The 27,564-nt window shown below is 44.1% G+C and overlaps 1 pseudogene; it reads right to left on the reverse strand.

Annotated features, from left to right (window-relative positions):
• LOC131511033 (protein shisa-9-like) overlaps positions 1-27,564 on the reverse strand; it is a 161,795-nt pseudogene that overhangs the window by 49,174 nt on the left and 85,057 nt on the right.

A 27,564-nucleotide genomic window follows, 5' to 3' on the forward strand; every position in this document is an offset into this window, starting at 1 on the left:
TGAATTTATGAATAAGAGTTCCTGGAATCCTCAGCAGTGCACGTCTCTATTTACAGGACCTGACCTTCAGGAGAATATCTTAGGGATATCGCTCACTCCCTGCTGTAGTGTCTGGGTTACTTTTCCTTTCATTGTAGGTGTCTGCACTGATTGTGTGCCTGTCGTGGGCTGTGCTTGCTCTCAGTGGTATTAGTGGGACCCAGGCAGGCCAGCTGTGGGGTGATATGCCCGCTGGGTAACTTGGGAGCAGGGCAGGAGTGTTAGCAAAATTGCACAGGGCTACTCGTCGTATGCCAGGTTTCCTGATGTCCTTTGGTGGCTGGGGGCCATGGACCAGGGCAGCCAGGGGCTTGAGGCTCTGCACGGAGTGCATCAGTGGCTGGGGGCATGTGGCTGGGTGAAACAGATGAGGGTGGTGGGGGGTGCACAGCTGGGTGCAGTGCAGATGTGCCCAGCATGCTTTGGCAGCTGTGCATGCAGCTGGCCACACAGGGTGCCTGTGTGGTTTTAACAAAGTTTTCTCTGAGACCAGCACTGAAACCAGCAGGCTTGGTGTGGGTGAGTCCCCCAGTGAACCCTTGGGACTGGCGCACCGCTAACAGGTTGGGCAGCAAGTGTCTGTGCAGCCTCACCGCATGGTAGGTGCCTCTGTGCTTGTTTTGCGGGGGTGCGGGATAAAAGTGATGCGTGTGACCTCCCTCATTGTTGGAGAAGTCCCCCAACACACTCAGAAATCAGCACGAACAGTTCTGTCTCCTGTTGCCCCGCATTGTGTAAACTGCCATGTTTACATTGCCTCTTCTCCACACAGGCAGGGACCTGGCTATCACTCACCCTCCTGGATCACCCAGTGCTGGGTCAGCTGACCTCCAAAGCTCCAGGATCCAAACTCAAGGGAATTCAGCCCCTCTGGGTTTTAAAATGTTATGAGGATTAGTCTTCCCTGTGTGAGCTCCCTGGTGTGAGGGCTCACTTTCTCTGCCCTCCCTGCAGGCAGCCGCCCTCCACCTTTCTGACCTTCCTAACCTTTCAGATGCAGCTTCTTTCTATTTAGGTGTAGAGTTTGTTCTGCCACTCTTTGGATCGCTGTGTGGTTTATGGACTTGGACGTGGATGTTATGTAGTTGAAAACATGGGACAGGGTGAACTCAGGGTCCTCTTACTCTGCAATTATTAATTTTTTAAATGTCTTATTATTTTGGATTTTTGAGACATGGGCGGACAGACTCCTATCACCCATGCACTTCAGGATTAGAAAGGAACTTTCCCACATTTTCTCCTAGTATTTTATGTTTTGAAACTCTCTTTAATGAGGTATAAGTTACATATAACAAATAGCCTCAAGTTAAAGGGTATAATTTGATGAGACTTGATCTCATGGGTACAGCAACATGAAATCATATGGTTTCTCCCTAAACCTTACTTCACGATCTCTTTGTGTCTAACGCTAACGTTGCTTTTGAAGGACTAAATTTTGTTTTTACATTTTCAGATATTGCCCAGGTGTCTGAATGTCTACGTTGGGGTACCTTCTTTTCTGATAGTCTATATTCCCATAAGTATTGCAGTCTGTCGGCCTTTGGACTTTATCTTCTATTTTATCTCTCTGTATGTTCACATAATCTTGTTGCAGTGCTTTAATGATGAGGGCTTCATAATTGCTTCAATTTTCACCAAATGGTATGAGCTGCAGTTCCACTTATGACAGAAAGCATGGGCTTCCTGTGTTAGGTATTCAAGAGCAAGGCAGATACCCTGGACACTTGAACTGAGAATGTCACTCTGTCTTTTTGCCAGCCCTCTTCCCTACCCTTGGAGACAAGAATCTCCTTTTCTTCACACAGAAATGTGGGTGAAGTCAGTAGAAAACATTTCCTTCTCTTCCCTTCGTCTCTCAAACTCCCTGTCCCTACCTTCTGCCTGTCCCTTTCTCTGACCAAATCCCCCAGGTCCACTGCTTCACTCCAGCCATGATCAGGGTGTCCTCCAGCTGCTGGCCTCTGCCCTGTCCATCCCTCAGTGAGAAATATGGAGGCGGATTATGGAGTTCACAGGACTGATCAAGAAATCTGTGCTCCTCAGAGTCCTCCTACACAAGGTTGCTGTCTGTGGAGACCTGGCATCCTGGGCGAGGGTCTGACTCCATGTGTGGCCTCCTCACTCCTCTCCCGCAGTCACTGCTCGTCCCTCATCCTTACCCTACCATACCTTACCATTAGAAATCAGCCATATGCTAGGGACAGATACCTGTCTATCTGACCAGGGAGTCAGTGAATATTTCTAAAATACATGAGCACAAGCACCCCATAAGTCTAGATACAGGAAGTTACCACCACCCCAGAAAACTCTCTCAGGCTCCCCTGCACAAAAGGTGAGCTTGTTACTATCCTCTGTCACTGCAATTTCTCCTAGTTTGTTATCTGTGTGTATAGGAACCGCACTGTGTGTACTCGATGGGGAGTGAGAGTAAGTCCTGCTAGAAGCAGAGAGTGAAACAGAGAACGGTGAAAGGTGTATTAGGAGATACTAAGTAGGACAAGGTAGAGGGCGCAGGGTGGGCAGGGAAAGCATTCAAGCAGATCTCACACCTTTTTAAAATATATAATCACCATAGTCTGTCACCTCACACAGTCCTCTTCAAATTTCAAAATAGTTGTCATATAAGGCAGTGAGATTTACGAGATTTGGGGTTATTTCCCTAGGGTTTTATGTTTTCCTACACACATTCTGTCTTCTGTAGTTTATCTGTGGCCTCAGATGAACACATTAGTGTGTGGCTGCATCTGTGAGTCTATATGTAATGGAATATGACTGTCTTCACACCTCAGATGTAGATCTATGAATATACACATTCTCGTAATTATCTTTTCTTTCTTTGTCTGGTAGGTCCTGAGTTTTAATAGAAAAAGCCTGTCTTTGTCTTATTGTTTAAAACAGTGATTCCCAATCCCCGGGCTGAGGTGTTAACAGTCTTAGTTTAATGAACTTCCGTGACCGTCTTTTTTTGATGATCATTGTGTGGAGATATCTTAATTGAAACTGTGAGAAGGGTGAGTGGACACTTCCCAGACATTTTGCAGATGCATTCTGTATTCAATGTCTTCTTTTCATAATGTCCTTAGAAACAAATATTACCCCTTTTTCACAGAAAACAAAGCTGAGGCTCTGTGTAGGTCCCACTGAGAACTGGTATTAGGGCTGAGACAGCAGGAACACAGGAAAAACCTTGGGATATTGTGAGAGAAGTCTGAGGAGATGGAAAGCTGTAGTCAGGGTGATGACAGGGGTCCAGCAAGGGTGGCATCTGGTCAACCCTGAATTGTAGGTTGACCCACTGGAGTCTGACTCCGGCTGAAAGCCAGTTCAGGCACTCAGCTGACCTAGATCCTTTCTTCACTTTTAGTTTCACTGAGGGATATGAACTTAGACAAGCATTTCCGTAAGACCAAATTAAACTTCCCATATCTGCCGGGCATTTTTCCCACAAATATCCAGAACCTTTAGAAAGCCCAGGGAGAAAACAATCCATTTAGATGATTGCCTAGGTGCACTTTGGCAGCACTGACGTTTTGGAGATAAACACTGCATTGTGCACTGAGAGTGATCCCACATAGCAGCTCCGTGTGGATCTCATGCTCCCTGCTCAGGCTGTGGCCAGGAATGGCCTCCAACTGCATCTCACTGATCCCAGCACCCTCCCCTCTGCACCTCCTCAAACTCTGCTTACTGTGCTCAACTTCCCTTCTATTCCTGCGTGATTCAAGTTTCCCCCATTTTTGCACTAGATCCTTCACTGCTACTTCCACTATGGTGACCACAAGGTCTGTGTCATATAATGCATGTGCCCCCTTTCAGACGGGACACCTGAGGCACCTACACTTAGGGGTACATATCATCCTTCACAGAGCTCAAAACATTGTGTCTGTAAGGTAGGCACCAGTGCTCCCAATATGTCTGCCTTTGTGTAAAAATCCTCTTTCTTTTTGACAAGAGAAACCTACAGCTGACCTCATTACAGGGACATGACACAGCCCATTGCACATTATGTCCCGAGAAACTTGAGATATGTGACACTGTCCTCAGGCAGGTTTGCAGTTGAATTGCCAAGCCCTCACAAGCATCCCTACATCATTCCCACCAAGTCTTTCATGAAGAAGATGAATATTCTTTACAAGTGCCTCATCCAGTTCAGGTCATCTTACCAAATGGAGTCAGTGGAGAGTGGGGGGTGGCTCATAGCCCATGACTGATGATGGACGGTCCAGGGGGTAGGACATGCAAGGTGATCGTGAGTAAGGACCAGGCTCTCTTGTATACATAATGGCCCATATAACATAAATTAAAGGTATAAAGTTTCGGAGGCTGTGTCATCCCCCTACTCTTTCCGAATAGTAGGGTTAGGATTCTCATTTTTTTAGTAAAGCATATAGAAGCTGAGCCTCAAGAGAGAAGATTGGAATCCAGTTTTGACAGTAGACAGCCAGTCCAAGAAAGCCTTGTAAAAGCCTTGTAATTTTAGGTTGTGGGAGATTGAGGATGCTTTGAGTCTGCCTGGATCTAGATATTGGCCTTGTTCTGACAATACGTGAGCTAAATGCCTAACCGGAGTTTGAGCAAACTGCAGTTTTTCTTTGGAGTCTTCATAGGCCTTTTAAAGCTAAAAGTTTTCACAGATGGATGCTGTCTTTGTGTGAAGAGGCATGAGGAGGGGAACAGAGAAGCAAATCATAGACACACTGTAACAAAGTAGAGCCTACAGAACACTTTCCATCATCCAAAGCAGCCTTTCAGGTGTGTGGGAAACACGAAGCACTCTGTGAAACCCAGGGAGGTTACAGTCCAGATGTACTGTCATTCCCTGCAAGTGAAGGCAAAAACATACTGGCTGTCCATATCAACTGGAATGCTAAAAACTACAGCACATAGGTCAAGGATAGTGAAAACTTTGCTTTCAGTGGGAGTGGATGTTGGTAGAGTGTGAGGTTTGGGAAGAAGGGTATATCGAGGGATAACAGAGCTATTTATTTCTCGGAGGTCTTGGACAAAGTACTGTCCTCAGCAGTTGGGTTTTCTCACAGGTATAATAGAGGTATTACATGGACTACTGCAGGGGATAATGAGGCCACGAACCTTGTAACATTCTATTAGGGTGTTGATGCCTTGAAGGCCTTCTTAATTTATAGGATTTTGATTAATTCTAGGGAGAAGTTTTGCAGGATCGATTTGAATCTTGACGGGAGGTGCACTGTGGATTCTGCCAAGATCAGTTGAAGATTTTTCCCATAAAGAGGATGGTCGCTGATCCAGTAGGAATAAATGATCAGTACTGCCAGACTCAGCTATAGTACCAGCATAGACACGGCACAAAAAGTTGCCAAAGGATCATTTGTTTCCCCTTTTTGCTATTTTGGTTACTATTGTCAAATTCTAGAATTATTTTTCCCTTTTGTACAAGAGAAATTCCAGCATGATATTTTTCTAAGAAATCTCAGTCCAGTTAATGAATAGGGGTCGAAGAACTAAGGAGAATAGGGTGTATATCTCTCAAAGGGCCTGGATCAAAGGGAGTAGGTTCAGAGATAGGAACCTGTTGAGATCTAATAGATCCCCACCAAATGAACTGTTTTTGTACTCCAAGGCTGGGGCTGCTTTATAGCACTGGGGTTAGTTCCAGCTTCAGTAAAGACAGAGATATATTCATTCCCAATCTGGAAAGTAGTTTCTCCAAAGAGATTAAGAGTGAGGGTTGGGAAGGGCTCCATTGTTCCTTGGAATCCCATCATTGGGAATTGGGAGGACATTGAAAAGGTTGGCAAGAGGGCTGGAGGGCCTTGAAGCTCTTAAACTTATAACCATCTTTTTTTCCAATGTCCTAGTTTCTTTCAGTCACAGCAGGAACTAGGCTTCTAGTTTTGGGGGGGCTTTATTTGCTGGAGTTGAGAATTGAAAATTTAACAGTCTTTCCACTAGATGACTCACCTAGGGTCTGAGCAAAATGGTTTTCCAGGTTAATTAAACCTGGAGTGGGCATAGTTTCCCATTCCATTCTTGGTTCTTTTAACTAAAAGGGAAAGATCCCAGACTAGCACATTAATAAACATAGATCTAAAGGAGGAGCAGAGTTTTCATTAAAGACAATTTGGAGTAAAAAGTAATAATCATGAACAGATTCATGAGGCTTTTTTTGGTATAAGACTGAACTTTGTTTCAACCTTCTGGTTTAAGAAAAGCCATTAAAATTGCTCAATGGAGGGGCATCTGGGTGGCTCAGTCAGTTAAGCTTTTTATCTTGTTGAAGTCCCAGTAGTTCATTTTTGCTTTTACTTTCCTTGCCTCCAGAGACGTCAAGTTAGAAGTTGCTATGGCCGAGATCAAAGAGGTTTTTGCCTGCTTTCTCCTCTAGGATTTTGATGGCTTCCTGCATTGCGTTTAGGTCTTTCATCCATTCTTTTTTTCAACGTTTTTTTTTTTTTTTTTTTTTTTTTGGGACAGAGAGAGACTGAGCATGAACGGGGGAGGGGCAGAGAGAGAGGGAGACACAGAATCGGAAACATGCTCCAGGCTCCGAGCCATCAGCCCAGAGCCTGACGCGGGGGTCGAACTCACAGACCGCGAGATCGTGACCTGGCTGAAGTCGGACGCTTAACCGACTGCGCCACCCAGGCGCCCCTCTTTCATCCATTCTGAGTTTGCTTTTGTGTATGGTGTAAGAAAGTGGTCCACTTTCATATTTGCATGTCACTGTCTAGTTTTCCCAACACTATTTGCTAAAGAGACTGTCTTTTTTCCATTGGATATTCTTTCCTGCTTTGCCAAAGATTAGTTGGCCATACGTTTGTGGGTCCATTTCTGGGTTTTCTATTCTGTTCAGTTGATCTATGTGTCTGCTTTTGTGCCAGTACCATACTGTCTTGATGATTACAGCTTTGTGATACATCTTGAAGTCCGGACTTGTGGTACCTCCACTCTTGGTTTTCTTTTTCAGGATTGCTTTGGCTATTTGGGGTCTTTTCTGGTTCCATACAAATTTTAGAGTTTTTTTGTTGTAGCTCTGTGAAGAATGCTGGAGTTATTTTGATAGGGATTACACTGAGTATGTAGATTTCTTTGGGTAGTACTAACACCTTAACAATATTTGTTCTTCCAATCCATGAGCTTGGAATATTTTTCCATCTTTTGGTGTCTTCTCCAATTTCTTTCATAAGCTTTCTATAGTTTTCACTGTATCGAATTTTTACCCTTTCAGTTAGGTTTATCCCTAGATGTTTTATGGGTTTTGGTGCAATTGTAAATGGAGTTGATTCCTTGATTTTCTGCTGCTTCATTACTGGTGTATAAAAGCCCAACCGATTTCTGTGCATTGATTTTATATCCTGCGACTTTGCTGAATTCATGGATCAGTTCTAGCAGTTTTTTTTTGTGTGTGTGTGCAATCTTTTGGATTTTCCACATAGAGTATCGTATCGACTGCAAAGACTGAAATTTTGACTTCCTCCTTGCCGATTTGGATGCTTTTTATTTCCTTGTGTTGTGTGATTGCTGAAGCTAGGACTTCCAACACTATGCTGAACAACAATGGTAAGCATGGACATCCTTGTCATGTTCCTGACCTTAAGAGGAAAAGTCTCAATTTTTCCCCATTGAGGATGATATTAGAAGTGGGTCTTTTGTATCTAGCTTTTATGATCTTGAGGTATGATTCTTCTATTCCTCCTTTCTTGAGGGTTCTTATCAAGAGAGGATGATGTATTTTGTCAGATGCATTCTCTGCATCTATTGAGAGGATTATGTGGTTCTTACTCTTTATTAATGTGATGTATCACATAGATTGATTTGCAGATATTGAACCAGCCCTGTGTCCCAGGTATAAATCCCACTTGATCGTGGTGAATAATTCTTTTAATGTATTGTTGGATCTGCTTGGCTAGTATCTCGTTGAGAATTTTTGCATCCATTTTCATCAGGAAAATTGGTCTGTAGTCCTCCTTTTAAGTGGGGTCTTTGTCTGGTTTTGGAATCAAGGTAATGCTGGCCTCGTGGAATGAGTTTGGTAGCTTGCCTTCCATTTCTATTTTTTGGGAAAGCTTCACATGAATAGATGTTAACTCTTCTTTAAATATTTGGTAGAGGTCCACTGGAAAGCCATCCGGCCCTGGACTCTTGTTTTTTGGGAGATTTTTGATTAATAATCCACTTTATTTACTGGTGATAGGTTCAAAGTTTCTATTTCTTCCTGTTCCACTTTTGGTAGCTTATATGTTTCTAGGAATTTATCCATTTCTTCCACATTTCTCAATAAAATGGAATATAATTGCTCATAATATTCTCTTAAGATTGTTTTTTATTTCTGCAGTTTGGTTGTGATCTCTCCTCTTTAATTCTTAATTTTATTTATTTGGGTCCTTTCCTTTTTCATTGTGATCAATCTGGCTAGGGGTTTAGCAATTTTGTTACTTCTTTCAAGGAACAAGCTCCTGGTTTCATTGATCTGTCCTACTGTTTTCTTGACTTTGGTATCATTGGTTTCTGCTCAAATCTTTATTTTTTCCTTCCTGCTGCCTGTTTTGGGCTTTATTTTCTGTTCTTTCTCCAGCTCTTTAAGGTGTAAGGTTAGGTTGTGTATTTGAGACCTTTCTTCCTTCTTTAGGAAGGCCTGGCTTGCTATACACTTCCCTCTTATGACTGCCTTTGCTGCATCCCAGAGGTTTGGGGCTGCCGTGTTAGATCTATATTGTAAAAGAGAGGGTGAATGGTCAAAATTTCCTGATATAAGACTTGTAAGTTAGGTGCCAACCTTCTGGCCTTTAAAGGGGCTGAGAAAAGCAAGTTCTTGCAGACTTGTCCTCTGAGGGCTCTTCTCAGGAAAAGCTACCTGTTAGACATTCATGCCCTCCTTATCCAGGATTGTCAGAGATGAAAAATCTTCCCCTTGAAAGGAAGGCACTTTCAATGTATCTATTGACTAAAATGCTTCATGGTGAATTTGGTCTCATGAAAGTTCCATTTTCCTTGCAAGATTCTAAGCAAATAACAAGAACCTAAGCAAAGTTGCAGACAACCCTGATCAATATATAGAAGTGTTCCAAAACCTAACCCAGGGTACTGAGGAAAGAAAAAAGACTGGCCATCCCTAACAAATGGGACTCTAACACTCTCTGTTTTTCCTAATACATTCTTAGTCCATCCTGAGCACATCCCTAGTTACTCTAACTGTATGTGGGGGCTTCTTCCTCATTCACTTCCTGGGTCATGGACTATGGTGATTAGAGACAACTATCTCTAGTTAGTCTACCTCAGAATGGAGACTTTAAAGAATATTCCCAAGCCACTGCTGAAACTCCTTTTAATCAGGGAAAGTTCTCTGTCTTCTCTAGCCCAACATGTACTGCCTAATTCCACTTGGTGGAAAAGCCTGGCGTCTGCTCATCTGTTCAAGTTGACAGACTTTAGGACCAGGAGACCTCTCTGTCTGCTCTCTGGGCTTTTATCTGCCTTAGGCTTTTAGGCAGAATCTTGCCTCTTCTGCCTTCCCCTCCCCCTTCTCCTGTTTCTGCACCACCTTGGGTGAGGCCTGCATAACTGGCTGCTATACCACCCTCAGTGCCTCAGGCATCATTGGCTTCTCCTCCCACCCTCTGATGTCAGGGAGCGAAGAGCATTCCCTTGGGCCACCACTTCAGATCTCCCCAACAGTGTCCCAGGTAAAAACTGACAATAGGGAACAAACTGATTGTCTTTTAAGCGGATGCAAGAGAAACTTTGGTATTTAAATGAATTCAAGTTTGTTGGTTTAATTAAAAATAGAGTCAGCATTAAATAGAAAACTTTTTATCTATCTAGGTTTACTGAAGGTCAAATTAGCTTATGTTATCTCTGTTGCAATTTGTTCGCAAAAGGGTGACTTAAAATGATGGTTAATTCTTAAAGTTTTCATGGGTAATTGTTAAGATAGCTTTCAAAGTCTTTGGCAACCTGAAACTTAGAAGTTTTGCTAGCATGATAAATTGCAATTGAATTCATTGGACATCTAGGTCTTTTCCAAACGAGATAAAGTGCTAAAGCATTGATTGCTAAACATAGGTTTGTGCTTTTTACTTCTTATTGCACAGAAACAAAGGATATTTGGGTCTTTTGGAAAACATGCTTTTGCTTAATTGATAATTCTGCCATCTGCCGAATTCTGTAACAGTTCACAATTGGTTACTACTTAGTTTTCATTGGAGACTAAGGTTTCTTAAGAGTTAAAATTCTGCTTAATGTAATTAAGACTGATAAGAAAGTTACTATGTAGAAAAGTAGGATATATGTAAGGAAGATGTAAGGAAGGGGAATACATTTTTGTTGAAGGTAAAAGAAGGTAATTTTGTCCCAAATGAGACTGGTTGTTTGGAAAAAAGGGGCTTCGGTCACAATCTGAAAGGAAAGGAAAGTTGTAGAAGGTTTGTGAAGGGAAATCTTTGGAAATAAATTTTGTATGTGCTCAGGATGGACTAAGGTTAAAATAAATGGATTTTAAAAGTACACTGGTATAAGATTAAAATTCTGCCCTAGTATCTGTTAAAAAAGCAAAGGTTTCTTGGATTGTCAGTATGCTTTTGATTAAAAAAAAAGGTAAACAAAGGTTTTCCCCCCACTTCTGTCTGCCCAAAAAGATGGGGGAGAATGTGATTTTAACCAAAAAAGCAGGACAGCATGCCCTTTTGATTTGTTTTACTCAAGCCTTGAAATTTCCCCTCCTTTGATCCAAAGGCTGGGGACATGGTGACAATGTCCTTGCTGCCAGACTCCAAATGCTCCATATTTGGGTTGTTTCTGCTTCGAACAGGAATGGATGCCTGTGTCATTTAAGGGATAGATCACTATAATATATAAAGGGCTTTTACTAGAATACATAGGAGCCATTTTGCTACACTTAGCCCAGTGTCCTCCAATTTGTAACATCCTAGATACTCTAAATGGCTACAACACATTTCTGTGGGCACTGCTGAAAAAGGCAAGGAAATAGACCTCTACTTTGTCCCTTTCAGCCCTCTGGGCAGCCAATTTTATCCTTACAAAAAATGGTTTTCACAAGCCTTTTAAAATATATTTGTAAAGATGATTATTCTTGGGCCAAAATAAAATTAGTGCATCCTTCTAAAGCAGGGAAGTCTTGCTTGGTCGTAGTCAACACCCCCAAAGTCCTGCAGGCAGAAAACAGAGTGATAGGAGAAATCAGGGAAGACAAGGTCAGTTCTTGGAGGTAGGGTCAACCTGGACAAGAGTGACTGCTCCCAGCACCTCACGAGACTGACAAAGATTTTGGCTGCCAGTGGAGTAGCCAGGCAAAATGCAGGGCCAGGAGATGAGGTTTCTTCTCCTGTCCAACTATCAGGATCAGGACATGAAGCTTCTCCTGGCCAGCTATGGGAAAATTAAGATAAGGGATGCCTCTTCCTCCTTTTCCTATAGATGGGCAATTCTCCAACCAAGGCCAATACTCCTGTGGGATGCATTCTGAAAAGCTGGGATGATTTTGATCCATAAATTCTGAAAGAAAAAGATAAAGACAACTTGCTAATTATCATGGGGTTGGAGGTCCTATAGGGAACTTTTGGTTTCCTACTGGGGTCCAGGTAATTACATCCCAAGATCCTAATTGAGACTATGACCATCCCATTAAGAAATGGTATTGCCACCACTTCCAAGCTTGTGCTTTAGAGACATTAAGGAGGTCTAAGGTTAAGCCCTTAAATTATGTTAAATTAGCCACTATTTTACAAACACAAAATGGGAGCCCGATGGCCTTCCTAGAGAGGTTTAGGGAGGCTCTCATTAAATATATGGCTGTCTCCCCTGACACCCCTGAGGCTGAGATGATTTTAAATGACAAATTTGTCACTCATTTGCCCCAAGATATTCAGAGGAAGATGCAAAAATTGGCTATTGGCCTGGAAGGGACCCTGGAGGAGCTGGTATGAGCTGCCAATTGGGGACATTACAACTGAGATCAAAACAAAACAAAACAACAGGAAAGGAGCCTTAAGAAAAATGTGAGGCCTTAGTCATGGCCTTACACACTATGTCAGAGGAAGATGGGCACCAGAGGCAGGGCCTGAGGTGTGGCCTGAGCACAAGGTGATTGCCTCCTCTCTGTAGACAGAGAAGGTGGGGGAAGGGAAGAAGAGGACTCAGAAGCCCCTTTTTGTCTTTTTAATCTATGCTTGCATCATTTAGATTGTAAATTGTATTTGGAGAGATATAATTAAAAAAAATTTTTCTTTAATCTTGATTTATTTTTGAGAGAGAGAGACAGAGTATGAGCAGGGGAGGAGCAGAGAGAGAGGGAGACACAGAATCCGAAGCAGGCTCCAGGCTGTGAGCTGTCAGCACAGAGCCCAACTCGGGGTCAAACTCACGAACCGTGAGATCATGACCTGAGCGGAAGTCGGACGCTCAACCGACTGAGTCATCCAGGCACCCCAAGGAGAGATGTAATTTTTGATTCTTGATAGCATTTGGAAGCTTCAAAATACCTACTGAAATAGGTATCTCATTCAGTTTTGTCAATTTTAGAACCCTGGTTGTCCAGTTTAGCTTTGAGAAAATTAAGTTTGAAATGACTGAAAGTTCCCCATCATGGCCATTGAAGTTCTAAATTATTTCTGGTTAAGTCAGTCTATTTATTTAGTTTTATTTATTTGGTACAGAGAGGGACCATAGTTTTTAAACATAAAACCATCCAGAGTCCCAGTAGGCAGGATGCCCTCAAAGCATTTTGATGTCTGGGATCCCATTTCTTAGAAGGTTTTCAGGGACAGCCTGTTTCCAGAAGGAATCAGACCAAAGGCCAGCACAGTTCCAGAGAGAACATTTGAGCCCCAAAAAGATCATAGACTGAAAGCTAACACAGTTCCAACAGGCAGAGTTCCAATGGGAACAGTCCAGTTGCAAAGGGAAATAGGAACAAAAGCCTTCACAATTCCTACTGGCCCAGTTCCAACTGGAAAGGTCTGATTTTGAAAAGGACTCAGACTGAGGGCTAGTCCAGTTCCATTAGGAGCAGTCTCATTCAAAACAGGAAGTAGACCAAAGCTAGCACAGTTCCTTTAGACTTAAGGCCAAATAAGTATCCTCTGAGATGATTAAAAAAAAAAAAAAACCATCGTAAACAGATCTCAAATAAACTGAGACATGAGGTGTAGAGCTTGAAACCCAGGAGAAAACTTGTCCTTAAAGCCCCAGGGTAGGCATGAAAGCAGCTCAGAAATGTCCATGCGTGCACCTGTTTGCTAGCCAGATCTGGAGCAGTTGGGGTCTTCTCTGGAGCCCACTTCTGATCACCAAGAATTGTTAACCTTAAAAACAGAAACCGCCAGTTATTTTACCAGAAGAAGATGGTTTTATTCAGGAATGAAAAATTGTAATCTGGGACATACAAGCCGTGGCAAAACCATAAGCAAGTACAGGAAACAAAGTCAGGGGGGATGCTTTTTTTAAGGAGAAAAAGGGTAAGTAGGAAAGGCTGATTAAAAGTCCATTGGAGTAAAATGGTGGTTTGAAATGTGGTGGCTTCTCCTTGTCTGAGCTGTTGCAGAGATGGCGGTGGTGAGGAAAGAGTTTCTTCCCTCTGGCTGCAGTAGTCGATTAGTATCCACATGCAAGGTCAAGTCTTTGTAAGGTCAAGACCTTCTTTTCCTGTTGTGGCTACAATTAATTTGCCATGGTAGGGTGGGAGAGCTGCCCCTACCAAAACATCACGTGTCCATTTGATAAGGTTTCCCATTACTAATTTTCACAAGTTCATACATGCTTTTGATGAAATGTGAAAAAATTTTTGAAGGTTTGGGTTTGAGAGAGCGAACGGCTAAGAAAGAATTCTTGAGATGTCTTTGGTGCAAAAAGGGGATTTTATTATAGGACAGGGACAGGACCCGTGGGCAGAAAGAGCTGCACTGGGATTTTTTTTTTTTTTAATTTTATTTTAAAGAGAGTGAGCACAAGTTGTGGAAAGGGGGCAGAGGCAGAGAGAGGGGGAGAGAGAGAGACCCAAGGAGACTCCATGCTCAGCCTGGAGCCTGAGCTCTTCCTAATCTGGAAGAGCAAACATTAGAGAACCAGTAATGTTCCAAACAAAAGTCATAAAAATCATAAATTTTTTTCAGTTCACTTAGTGTCATGTTAGTAACTTTTGTTCAGTTTGAATGCAGCTTTTTAGTTCTAGAAATTGTTGCCCATTTCACTTTTATGATTTTAAAGATATCAAAAAGCTGTATTTGTTTTTTTAAAAAAGTTCTTTTTATGAACCTCCTTGAAGTTGAAACTCATTTTGCAAGTGACAAAAGACTGTAATGCACTTGACAAGAAAATTCAGTTATTTCTGTAACACAGAACACTTCAATAATCAGAATATCAAGTCATAACCTTATTATCAAAGCATATTAAAACTGCAGGAATTTCACATATATATTTGAACAGTTACAGCATTTACCCAAGCAATACAACCTAAGGTTTATCATTATTTGAGAGTTCTTTCCAAGTAATTTAACATACCAAACAAAAAGTCTAATTAGTCAAAAAGACTTCATTTACAATTCACATCTTGAGGAAGTTTGTTAAAACCCTCAGAAAGTTTTACATTTATTTATTTTGAGAGAAAGAGAGCACAAGTGGGGGAGGGCCAGAGAGAGAAGGAAACCGAGAATCCAAAGCAGGCTCCAGGCTCTGAGCTGTCAGCACAGAGCCTGACACAGGGCTTGAACTAACAAACTGTGAGATCATGACCTGAGCTAAAGGCAGACGCTTAACCAAATGAGCCACCCAGGTGCCCCAACCCTCAGAAAGTTTTAAAGTACATGTCTAAATAGGATTATTGATCATTATAAAACTTGAAACTTAATTATTTATTTAACCAAGGTGCCACGAAGATTTTAAAGGCAAATATGTAGGGTTATATAGCTGTGAGTAAAACTTAGCTCCTTTAATATTGAGAAGTTTTAACCTTTTTTAAGTAACCAAAGACCCGATAAAGGCAAAACATAGAAACTGTGGTTTTCTAGGGAGACAAAAGAGAAGAAAAAAACAACTTTGTTTACATTTTTTTTTCATCAAGAGCCAACCAACAATCCAAGAAACCTTTGTCTTTTTTAACAGAGAGAAAAGCAGAATTGCAATCTTATACCAGTGTACTTTTTAAAATCCATTTATTTCAACCTTGTCCCAACAGCACATAAAATTCCTTTCCAAAGATTTTCCTTCATGAACCTTTTACAATGTTTTTTTTTTAAATTCAGAGTTGCTTTCCTTATTTCCATCAATCTTAATTACATTTAGCAGAAGAATTTTACCTCTTAGAAACTTTAGTCTCCAGTGAAAACTTAGTGACCAATTGTGAACTGTTACATCAGAATTTTTCTAGATCTGAAATTTTAAAACAGAGGTTCTTCCATAGTAGAAAGACTCTTTCATAGTCTTTCAGTTAAGCACACAGCACATTGACCGACAAACCCAAGTATCCTCAGGTTCTGTGCAAAAAGAAGCTGAAAGCACAAAACTATGTTCAGTAATCATTGCTTTAGTATTTTATCTCGTTTGGAAAATACTTAGATACCAGTGAATTCAACCCAGTTTATCATTTAACTTAGCAAAACTTCAAAGTTTTAGGTTACCAAAGCTCTTCATAGCTATCTTTACAATTACTCATGAAAACTTTGAGACACACGAAATTAACCATTATTTCAAGTCATCCCTTTGCTAACAAATTTCTAAGCTTATTCCCCACATAGCAAGCTTCTTTCACAAGGCAACCAAACACACCTAGATTTAGCTTCCTTTATTTGAATTTTTTTTATTTGACCAATTTTTTTTTCTTCCTCCAAAATAAGATGAGGGATTCATCCCAAAAGAAAGAGCAGGAAGAAATGATAGGGGCTTAATCAACACAGCTATAAGCAAGATGTCTGAACTAGAATTTAGAACCACAATAATAGGAGTACTAGTGGGGGTGGAAAAAGCATAAAATCCATTTCTGGAGAGATAGAAGAAACAAAATCTAGTCAGGATGAAATTAAAAATGCTAAAACTGACATACAATATCGAATGGATGCCACAATGGCATGGATGGACAAAGCAGAGTAGTGAATCAGCAAAACAGACCATAAAATTGTGGAGAATAATGAAGCAGAAAAAAGGAGGGAAACAGGCAAAAGAGCATAATACAAGAAGTAGAGAACTCAGTGACTTACAAAAAAAAAAAAATAATAATATCTGAAAAATAGGAACCCCAGAAGTTGAAAAGAGAGAAAAAGGGGCAGAAGGTTTATGTGAATAAATTGTAGTGGAAAACTTTCAAAATGTGGAGAATGACACAGACCTCAAAATCCAGGAAGCACAGAGAACTCCCATTAGATTCAACAGAAAATGACCACCACCAAGGCATATCATAGTCAAAATCAGATAATATACAGACAATGGGAATGCAAACTGGTGCAGCCACTCTGGAAAACAGTATGGAGGTTCCTCAAAAAACTAAAAATAGAACTACCCTACAACCCAGCTATTGCACTACTAGCCATTTATCCACGGGATACAGGTGTGCTGTTTTGAAAGGACACCATGCACCACCATGTTTATAGCAGCTCTATCAACAATAGCCAAAGTATGGAAAGAGCTCAAATGTCCATCGAGCCATGAATGGATAAAGAAGACATGGTATATATATATACAACGGAGTATTACTCAGCAATCAAAAAGAATGAAATCTTCCCATTTGCAACTATGTAGATGGAACTGGAGGGTATTATGCTAAGTGAAATTAGAGAAGGACAAATATCCTATGATTTCACTCATATGAGGACTTAAAGAGACAAAACAGATGAACATAAGGGAAGGGAAACAAAAATAAAAACAGGGAGGGGGACAAAACAGAAGAGACTCATAAATATGGAGAACATATGTGCCTCTTATCCATTTAGCCCACAGCCCCTCCCATGCAAGCCCCTCCTTGCAAACAGCACACTCCCCACTCCCCCTGACTGTGCAAGGGTAGGTGTGTCACTGGGGCGACCCTCCAGGGCAGAGACCGTGGAGCATTCATGCTGCCAATTCCAGCTTGAGACCCAGAACCTCCCCATTCGACAGAGCAGGAATCTGCAGACCATGGCCCATGTGCCAATCCCAGCCTGCTTTGGTATATAAATTCTCTCTGGACACAGGGATGCTTGTACAACACTTACCATCTACGGCGGCCTTCACATTACATCCACAAAGTTGAGTAATGGTGACAGAAACAGTGTGGACCACCTTCCTAAAACCCATACTATCTGGGCGTTGACAGAGAAACTTGGCCAACTCCTGCTCCGCTCAATGACGGAACAGCCAGAGAGAAATTATTGGTAATTTCAGGGCAACATTCAACTCTTCTTGGTGGGGAGGAACCAATGTTTGATTTCCACAGCCCAGTGAAATGACTTTTGGAGGCCAGTGAAGGAAAGGAGGCCCCAGGTCATTCCGGAAAGGACTGATGATGATAAATGGCATTTAAAGATGCAGTCACTTGTTGGCTTTTATCCACAAAATGCCCAGAGCAAGCTCTCAGTAGGAGGTGTCCCCCATCCTGCCAGAGGCTCGAGAGGCTGAGTGTTGTGCTCACGGATACAGCAAGAATTCAAAGCCAGGTTTGGCTGAATCCCAGGCCTCGTTCTTTGCACTACACCTGCTGCTTCTGCACCAAGAAATGCAGGTCCAAAACAAGAATCCAGGCTCATCTCTGAAGGAAAGAACCCGTAAGACTGAGCGCCTCAGAAAGGCGGCTTCTTGTAAAGAGCAGGGAAGATGCTCAGGTCATTAGAGCATGGGCATGCCCAGGAGGGTTGCCGCCAATGACACACACGGTTGGTATTTTTACTGTCACAAGCGCAGTGATCGCATCTGCACACGAGCAGGCACTGCTCATGTTCAAGTAAAAGTGAAATGGCTCTGGAATGTCTCCTCCCAGGGGTTTCATTTCTGCTTACAAATAAGAAAGCCGTACCCTGGACACCACTTCAGGCACCTGGGGCTGGGGTAGAGGGGTCTGCTTCTCTGGAAGCTCTGTACTGATTAGTTTTGGCTGCGGAGGTCCTTGAGGAAAGACACAACATCCGACGTCTTAAGGTTAGGCAGACCTGGGTCTCGCCACTTCCTAAGAATCCTTGTGCCTTGGTTTCCTGGTCTGCAAAATGGAACCAGCACTCACCACCTCATCATGTCTGCAAGCCGCCTAGCGCGGTACCCACTCTGCCTTAGTAGTAAGCACTCAGTAAGTGCCACCCCTCAACCTCCTGTCCCATGCCGCCCTCCCACCTCCCCACACTAGGAAGGCAGATGCAGGTGGCTCAGAACTTCACAGTCTTTCCCACGGGCTCATGTTTGATCAGAACCCATTTTCCACTTTGTAGAACGCACCTCATCTCCTTATCTCTCCAGGGCACCTCGGGGCCCGCTCACCAGCCACTCCAAACAGAGGGTGCCAGCCCCACTACGGAGGTCGGGACGTTACAGCAAACTGTTGGCTTTCTCCCAGGCCCCTGCATTTTCTTGAGCCTGTCAGCCCTGCCATGAGGAGCAGAGAATTGGCATGGCCCACTTTCCCTAAGGTGCCAGAGACACTAGGACTGAACTCAGTAGCTCTCTGTTAGAACAGAAACTTAGCTGCTCCCTCTTCTTTGCCCTGTCCTCTCTTCTGGAATAAAGGCTTTTTATTTTCTTTCTCATCCTTCATCTCTTTCCTTATTTACGCTGAGCTGGCATCTGCATTTGCCACACTTTTGAGAATGATTTATCCCAGGCTACAAACATACCAGTGGATTTTCTGTTCCTTGTAGTTTAAAGGCTTCCATTTGTTTTAAGGCAGACCCCCTCCTCCTGAGTGGCGTTTTACCAGGAACCCCAACCTTAGTGTCCTCACCACAGCTGCTCGACCGGACAGCCATCTGGCGGCTGTGGGTTGAAGGGCGCAGGGCAGGAGGAGAGGGGGTCACGGACAGGACAGCCAGCTGAGTGGCTGGCAGCCACCAGAGACATCAAGGAAGGATCCTCCCCTGGAGCCTCTAAATGGAGCCAGACCCTGTTGGTGCTCACACTTTGATTTCAGGCTTCTGGCCTCCACGACTGTGAGACAATAAATTCGTATTGTGCTGTTGTAAAACCACCAGACCTGCGATCATTTGTTACACTTACTCCCCTCTTGTTCCATGCCAGGCCCTGTTAGGCATCATTTTATGCACAGATGGGGATGTGGACTCTGAGAGGTGACCCGACTTGCTTAAGGGTACAGGGTTCTTGGGAGAGGAAGCAGGAAGCACAGGGTCCAGAACCCACACCAGGATAGGACATGGTCTCCAAAGAGCATGCCCAAAGCCCCCGGTGACCCCAGCCCTGCCCTTCCCAGCTGTAAAGCAGGCAGATACTACTTCCCCACTGGGCTTACCATACACTAAGTGAAAGAAATTACATACTGGTGTGTCATATCCCAGTGCCTGACACACAGGAGGCACTTGGCAAGTATCTCAATGAATGAGTAAGGAAGGGTCACAGCATCACTTACTGGTAGGGATGGTCATTTCCAAAGACTGGGGGTAGGGGCCCGCTGGAAGACGTGTTCTTCCCTGAGGAACATGGTGACTATAGGGGCAAATCGTTTCCTAAGTTCACTCACCTGACCTGTCCCACGGTGCTATCAGCTCTTGGAAAGGCCAGATAGGTGGGAGGGCAAATAAATTACACAGAGCAGTTCATGCAGGTGATTAGCCTTAGGAGATCCAGTCTGCAGGACTCCAAGATTATGGCACTGAGAGAAGAAATCAAAAAAGAATTCTTGGAGCTGAGCTCTCTGTCCTCAAACACTAAAATGGCACATTGCAAAATGTGCCTCTTAGACAACTTGCACTGTGATGCTCAACACTGGAGACTGGCAATAATGCCAAAACAGCACCTTCTGGAAATACTCACCCATGAAGGTTAACTGCTCCACTTCTCCCAAATCAGTGCCTCCCATAACCAGCTGGACAGTGGTCTCATCACCACCGGGCAGCGCCCACTCACTGGCACTGATGACAGGAAGCCAATCACCAAAACCTTCAGTTAGAGCCCCAAACTGTCACCCAGAGAGATCAGACTTAAGACACAGTCCTGCCAGGGAGAAATCTGCCTGATTTTCAATCTGTTATCAATAAGCAACAAATAATGAAGTTTTGCTAATTAAAGATGCCAAGCACAGTGTCATTTAACGTCCCTTGTATATTCACGTCTCCCAGCGTGGGAGGTTTCTCCAACCCTTTGAAATGGGCACCTTTTTGAGAAGATGTTTCTGGAACCAAGGCAAAGCAGCAGGAGTGCACAGTCCCAGACCCACAGCCGGCTCCTGCTCTGTTTCTCACGTGCTGAGTGGCAGCAGGCAAGTCACTTAGCTTCTCTGAGCTTGTTTTTCCCCCAAGGAAAGGGAGGGGCAAGGGAAATCACCTGACAAGAGATCTATGTGGAAAAAACCCTATGCCTTGACCCCAGGATAGGCACTAAATCCCTTAGGTCAAACAGCACATCCTGTCCATATGGTCCTAGGGAGTGGTTCAAAACTGGCCCATGACTAAGTTAGTTTGGTTGGAGAGAATGTTGGGAATTTGGGGGACAGCCCAACTATCTGTTGGACAGAGAGTTGTATCTTTCCTCTTGATGATGACTGGAGTGGGGGAGTAGCCTGGCGCCACTGCTCACCAAGGGCTAAACTTTTCAGTTATCCAGCAAAACAAATTCCTTGCTTTGCTGAACCTGCTTTGGCTTCGGTTCCGTGCTTCTGTCCCTGAAAGCATCCTAACCAGGACAGAAACAATGGCCCCTCCCAGCTCCAGCATTTATCTTACTCTATACGGTTCCCTACGAAGGTCAAACCCTGACAATGAAAACCCAAAGGAAATCCCTCCATTTCCTGCTGCCAAGGAGAGACTATGAGCGATCTGAAGATACAGACCATGTTGGGCTTACCTCTGATCCCCAGTTCAAAGCACAGTACTCAGAACTCAGGAACCCAAGAACCTCATGACACAGGCACTGGAGGAAAAGATCACGAAGACAAAGGATTATCAACCAGGGGCCCCTAGATAAGCTTGACCTGTCTGCTCAGCGTCATTACCACGGCCATAACCACAGCATCACTGCTCACAAGTGGTAACTAAATGTCAGGCTCTACAGCTCTGCACATGTCCTCTGCTGGAATCCTCACCACCACTCTGAGAAGTGCCCTCTGTGAAAGTCACCAAGGCTACCCACGACGCTCTTTCCAGATGCTGGCAAGATTGCACTTCCCCTCTCACTTGCATTGAGATGCTTCAGTAGGACGTGCTTTGCCAGTGAAGAGAGAAGTGATGTGTGCCCTACCTGGGTGTAAGCTCTGAGACAGAGTGTGAGTGCTTGGCCAGGCTCTTTCCTCTCTGTGGTCTGGGTCTGGGTGTGAAGATGGTGATGATGCAGAAGCCCAGCCAACCGTGAGGATGGGGAATGTGACTGAGAGGGAAACCTTTGTGTTTTCTGTACTGACTTTTTAGAGCTGTTTGGTACTACAAAATAACCCAGCCTCCTCTGACTAAAGCCCTACACCCCATTTTATAGATGGGAAAAGTGGGGCTCAAAGAGGTAACACGCCTTGTCCAAAACCATGCTGTTACTGAGGCAGAGAGGCTTGTGGAACACAGGAAGCTGTGGCCACTGTTCCTCAGGCTGTGAGTTGTGATTCGGCTGCATGCCAGCCAGCTGGGGGCTTTCAATGGCAGCCTTGCCTGCTTGTTCCTGGTTGGAATCCCCAGGCACCTGGATGGAGGTGCTGTGGTCACCTCTGTGCTTCAAAAATCCACAGACCACCCTAAACAGAACACAACTCCAGATACCACGTTCTCCAAACCCCAAGACATGTGAAGTTTCAGGCACACGATAGTATCTGCGGTGGGGTAGAATAAAGCAAGCAAGGGGCGCCTGGGTGGCTCAGTCAGTTAAGTGTCCGACTTCAGCTCAGGTCATGATCTTGTGGTTCACGAGTTCGAGCCCCGCGTTGGGCTCTGTGCTGACAGCTCGGAGCCTGGAGCCTGCTTCCGATTCTGTGTCTCCCTCTCTCTCTGACCCTCCCCCCATTCATGTTCTGTCTCTCTCTGTCTCAAAAATAAATAAACGTTAAAAAAAAAAAAAAAAAAAAAAAAAAGAATAAAGCAAGCAAGAAAGAGATAGGGATGAGATAAAGACAGAAACAGAACTTCCGGACTGGAGTGGGGAGGCTCTGCACACAAAGTCCTGCCATGGGAGCTCTAGGTTGTCCATTTCTACATAATCACTTATTTCTACACAATCAACTAAAGAGAAGCAGTCATTTTGGCCCAGATGCCTCTTGACCAAGGAATGAAGTAAAACCAGTTCCAAGATCCTCTTTGCCCACAAAATACACCTGTGATGGCTTCGAAGCCAGCCCATCTCCTGGCTTCAGGACCTGCGAGAACTCTTCCCCCAGGGGTGCCCCTGAAGGTGATGGGGACATTAAGGAGCAGGTGTGTTCAGCAAACTTCCTGTGCAAAGCAGCCTCCCCAGATGCATCCTGGTGGGTCCCATCTCGTAACCTTCCTGCCCCGTGTGGTCCCCTTTCCCTGAGTATGGGGGCCCCGGTGACTGGCTTCTAACGAAGAAGGAGGGCAGAAGTGATGGGGTGCCACTTCCGAGGTTTGGTTACAGCTGACCTCCGTCTTGCTAGCATCTTACACTTTCTTGGCTTGCTCACTTTGATGAGGCAAATGGCCACAATGAACCTGGGTAGGGAGAAAGGAGGGCAGTCTTCAGCCCATAGCCCAAGAAGTATTAAGGCTCTGGGTCTTGCAGGCCACAAGAAGCAGAGTCCTGCCTACCTTTTTCTTACAAAGTCTACTGAAAAATGGAATCACTCTAGCAAAGAGCAGACCAATGTTACTTGCTATATAGAGAGAGCCAAAGCCAATGAATGCAACTTTCTGAAATTTGTTTTTTTTAAATTTTTTTTTTAATGTTTATTTATTTTTGAGACAGAGAGAGACAGAGCATGAACGGGGGAGGGTCAGAGAGAGGGAGACACAGAATCAGAAACAGGCTCCAGGCTCGGAGCTGTCAGCACAGAGCCCGACGCGGGGCTCGAACTCACAGACCGTGAGATCATGACCTGAGCCGAAGTCGGCCGCTTAACCGACTGAGCCATCCAGGCGCCCGCAACTTTCTGAAATTTGAAGTGTCAGTGATTCTGAACCCTATCTGCCTTAGGATCACCCAAGTCAACAAGGGATGTCCTGGCCGTGTTCCAGAGACACACGGCCAGATGACCTGGGGTTGAGCCGCAGCATCTAGACTTCCAGACACCATGGCCGGCCAGCACCCTGACCCTGAGGCCCTCGTTCACTGTGTCAGGGAGTCACAGAAGCGATTAAGATGCCAGCACTGCTGAAAGCCCCCTGCAAAGAAAACCACTCTCCTCCCCTGCAGGGCCCATGTTGGTTAACACTGGGCTAGTGAGCCACCTGAAATGATCCCACCTAACAGCAGGACCACATGCCTCACACCTTGGGGAGTGCGGATCTGAGGACAAGGCATTCCTCCCTGGTGTGTCCTCTCAGAACACCAAGATGCGGAGCAATAGACACCCCCCAGGCTAGGGGCAGAGATCAGCTCACATGGGGCTCTCCTCCACAATGCAGGCAGAGGGTCCAGGGGACAGTCTGGGACCTGTTCTTTGCATCGCCAGTGCCCCCCCGGTCAGCCACCGACTCACAGAGGGCACTAACAAGGCACCATCCACACTGAATCTGGGGGAGGGGCAAGACTGGGACCGGCATCTGGGTGGAGAAGTGATGTTCCAGATGCGGGCCGGGGGGCAGAGGGGGCACGTCTTCTCCAGCCAGCCCTTGCTCTCCCAAGAGTTGTTTCTCCAGTTAAGCTCTAACTTGTTCTGACAAACCACCAAGGAAAGCACGAGTTATCGCTTTGAGTATGCATAATTGCATACTCAAATTGGAAACTGTTTAAATCGAGACATCAGGAAAATCAGGGGCCGGAGACATAGGATAGCTCCTCACACATGACCACAAACAAACAAACAAACAAACAAACAAACAAAACAGCAATGTTGATCATCTGGTGACACATAAATCCATGGTACCTTGCTGGTGTATTGAACTGGCATAAAATGTTTACCTTCAATCAGATTCACCGAGTATTTTCTGGGCATCCGTACTTCAGATGCTACAGTGACGAAACTAGAAACTAGTATTCATTCATTCAGCAAATAGTTAAAAGTCTCTACCTGGCACGAGGGACACAGTCCAGTATAAAATGATGAAGGGGGAGACGGCAAATAACTACACCAAGGAGGGGTAAGTGCTAGGTAGAAACATAAAGCACAGGGGTGGTATTTTATTCAGGATTATGAGAAGGTGGTATTTGACCCCTTGCTGTGCATGATTTAGAAGCATTATCTCATTTAACTCAAACCTCATACAACTCTCTCTGGTAGGCACCCCCAGACATGTTTAAGTTTTGGTTTTTTAGTTCATTTATTTTGAGAGAGAGAGGCAGAGCATGAGTGGGGGAGGGACAGAGAGAGAGGGAGACACAGAATCTGAAATAGGCTCCAGGCTTGGAGCTGTCAGCACAGAGCCCGACACGGGGCTGAAACCCACAAACTGTGAGATCACAACCTGAGCCGAAGTTGGGCGCTTAACCAACTGAGCCACCCAGGCACTCCCTTGCCCCCCAACAGTCCTGTTTAAAGACGAGCACATGAAGACTGAAAAAAGGGGATACTTACCAGCTCAATCCCTTACTCATCACAAGGACCTGGGGACAGTATCTATTTTACGTGTGCCTTCATTTTCTCATCCCTAAAACGGACAGGAGGGCTTGCTGCTGCACATAAAATACTTGGTAAAGAATTTGGTATATAGTAAGTGCTCAATAAATGTAATCTGCGGCCATAGGTAAGAGCATAAATGCCTCTCCCATTTTTAAGGACTTCATTATCTGATGCAGAAGCACAAAGATACTCCCTCCAAAGCAGCGGATAATATAAACAAACTGTGTTGACTTACACCACTGTTCCTTCTAACAGGCCCATCCTCCTGACCAATTTCTACTCATCCTTCAAAACCCAAGACAAACATGTCCTCTTGGAAGCCTTCCCAGTCAGTCCCAGTTAACTGTGCCACCCCTGTGCCACTCCTGTGCCACCATTACACCTACTTCTACAGAACTCTTTCTCGTGTATTCATTCATTCAACAATCATGTCTCAAGAGCCAACCAACTGTCACACACAACCACACTCTACTACAATTACATGTGAACATATCTCTGGGTTCCCTCCACTGTACAACTAACCTCTGTCCAGCGGCAGAAGAACTGAACTGGGTGTGGGTCAACAGAACAGACCAATGAACAAAGGAGGGCATAAGAAAACTAGACAAAAGGGGTGGCCCAGGGGAGAAAAAAGGATTACAAGAATTCAGAGAAAGTTAAAAATATAAACCACTCAGTACCTACAGGCCACAAAGGGCTTGAGAACAAGCTGGTCTCTGAAGGATTGAAAAGATTTGGAAGACAGGGAAGGAAGGAGATGCCAACTCATGCTCATGAATGGAGAAAGCCAGTTGCAATCAGCTGTTAAAAATAGTCAAGTATAGGTACATACATCTGTCTTTATGTAAATGCGTAAGTATATCTGGAAGGATAGATACCAAATCTCTTCACAGGAAAGATCTCTGGGGGAGGGACACTTGTATTTTGTATTCTATCCAATATATATATGTATTTAATTTCTTTCAAAAACATACTCTTGTTTATGTCACTTAGAAAAAAAACGTAAGTAGGTCTTCTGAAATTCAGAAGGCAGAGAAGCAAGGCCCTGCACACAGAATGAAGAGCAAATGGAAGGGGCAGAGCTCCGTGATCCAAGGGCCAATAGTAAGAGGTGAGGGAGAAGATGAGAGTCAGGTGCTGCTTCAGCAGCTGCCAGATTCTTTTTACAACAAAGCTAAAAAGATATCAGAGCTGTATCAAGGTGTTGGGAGCAACAGATGGCCGTGGACCTTCTGGTAACAGGAGCAAGGTGATTCCCATTTGAGGTGTACACACCTGCATGCTGCCACAGGCAGGGAGACTCCAGGACAGCAAGCAGAAAGCCACGTTCCCAGCAAAGAAATAAAAACCTAAGGGGACCTGAGGTTTTTCCAACTTTATCAGAAACGTTGGTTCAGTCATATTGCAAATGCCCCACTGGAAACACCACTCAAACCACAACCCCCCATTTTGGTGTAGACCAGCCCCTTGAGTATCTGGGAGAAAACCACTTGAATCCTGGTCAATAAAATCATTCTCCTCAAAAATAAACGTAGCATCTCTGCAGTCCCCACAAGCAAGGAGGGGGGGCACTCAAGAACCCCATAGGCAATTCCAAGATGGCACCTGTACATCAAGAAGAGGTCATTTCCAAAAGAACAGATCAAGGGAGCCAATGGCTTGGCTTTTTGCAAATTCATCAGGGATTCCTTTACCAAGAAGCATGTGTTCCAATCCAATCACATAATCTCCTCAAAGAGGGACAGCAACATACCGAGGCATAATCTACTCAGGAGCCCACAAACCAAGACTCAACTAGCCAGAGACTCAACTTGTAAGAAGCACAGAGCAAAAACAGCATTTGTTTTTACTGAGAGATTACATAAATCTACTTCAAGAATATGGGGAAAGCTTTCACAGGAAACTGGAAGATCGTTTTGGTGCCCAGATGCCACTCAGTTCAGACTGTTCACTGCCCAACACAGCAGCCCTAAATTTATGACAGGCCAGGAGAAGAGGAAGTACCAATGGGCCTTTATTTAAAAAAAAAAAAAAAATTATAAAAATTAGGAAGGAACCTAAAAAATAAAAATGGAGAATGTCACATGCAATTGGTAGGGAAGGGAACTCTTATCACATAGAAAAGTTTATTAAATTAAGGAATAAATACATTAATATATCCAGTTAGAGGTTTTGTACAAGTAAAATCATGTGTTTATGTATCCTCAGAAATATGGTGTTAATTTAGAAGAAATGAAATAAATTACATTAGGGTTTAATGTCTTGGTCAAAAACATTTATAAGGCATGGTGGGGACAGACTAGAACAGAATGGGGAGGGCTACAAAAATGAGCCAAGGACAGTGTTTCATTCCAACCATGTGGGACAGAGGTCCTTGCCCAGACAAACCCACAGGGGAGTCCCACTGGGTGGCCAATCAAGGGCACTCCTTTTCCATGCTAATGAGAAATTTACATGCCAATAAAATACACAATGGTGGGGAGCAAAGCAGCACAGGGTCTTTTTGTGGGAGGCAGGAGTGGAGTGGGGAGCAGCTTGTACAGAAGGCAGAGTGAGGTCACAGCTACCTCATTAGCTAAGTAAGAGTGGGCCTTGCTGGTGCCAATCACGTGTGTGTGTCTTGAGGGCAGGACTCTGCTTCATCCAAATGGGAACTTCCGGGTCAGATGGAAACAAACAAGGAAGAATAGGCTTATTTC

The sequence above is a fragment of the Neofelis nebulosa genome, chromosome 4 (genome assembly GCF_028018385.1).
Source record: "Neofelis nebulosa isolate mNeoNeb1 chromosome 4, mNeoNeb1.pri, whole genome shotgun sequence".
Classification (NCBI taxonomy): Eukaryota; Metazoa; Chordata; class Mammalia; order Carnivora; family Felidae; genus Neofelis; species Neofelis nebulosa.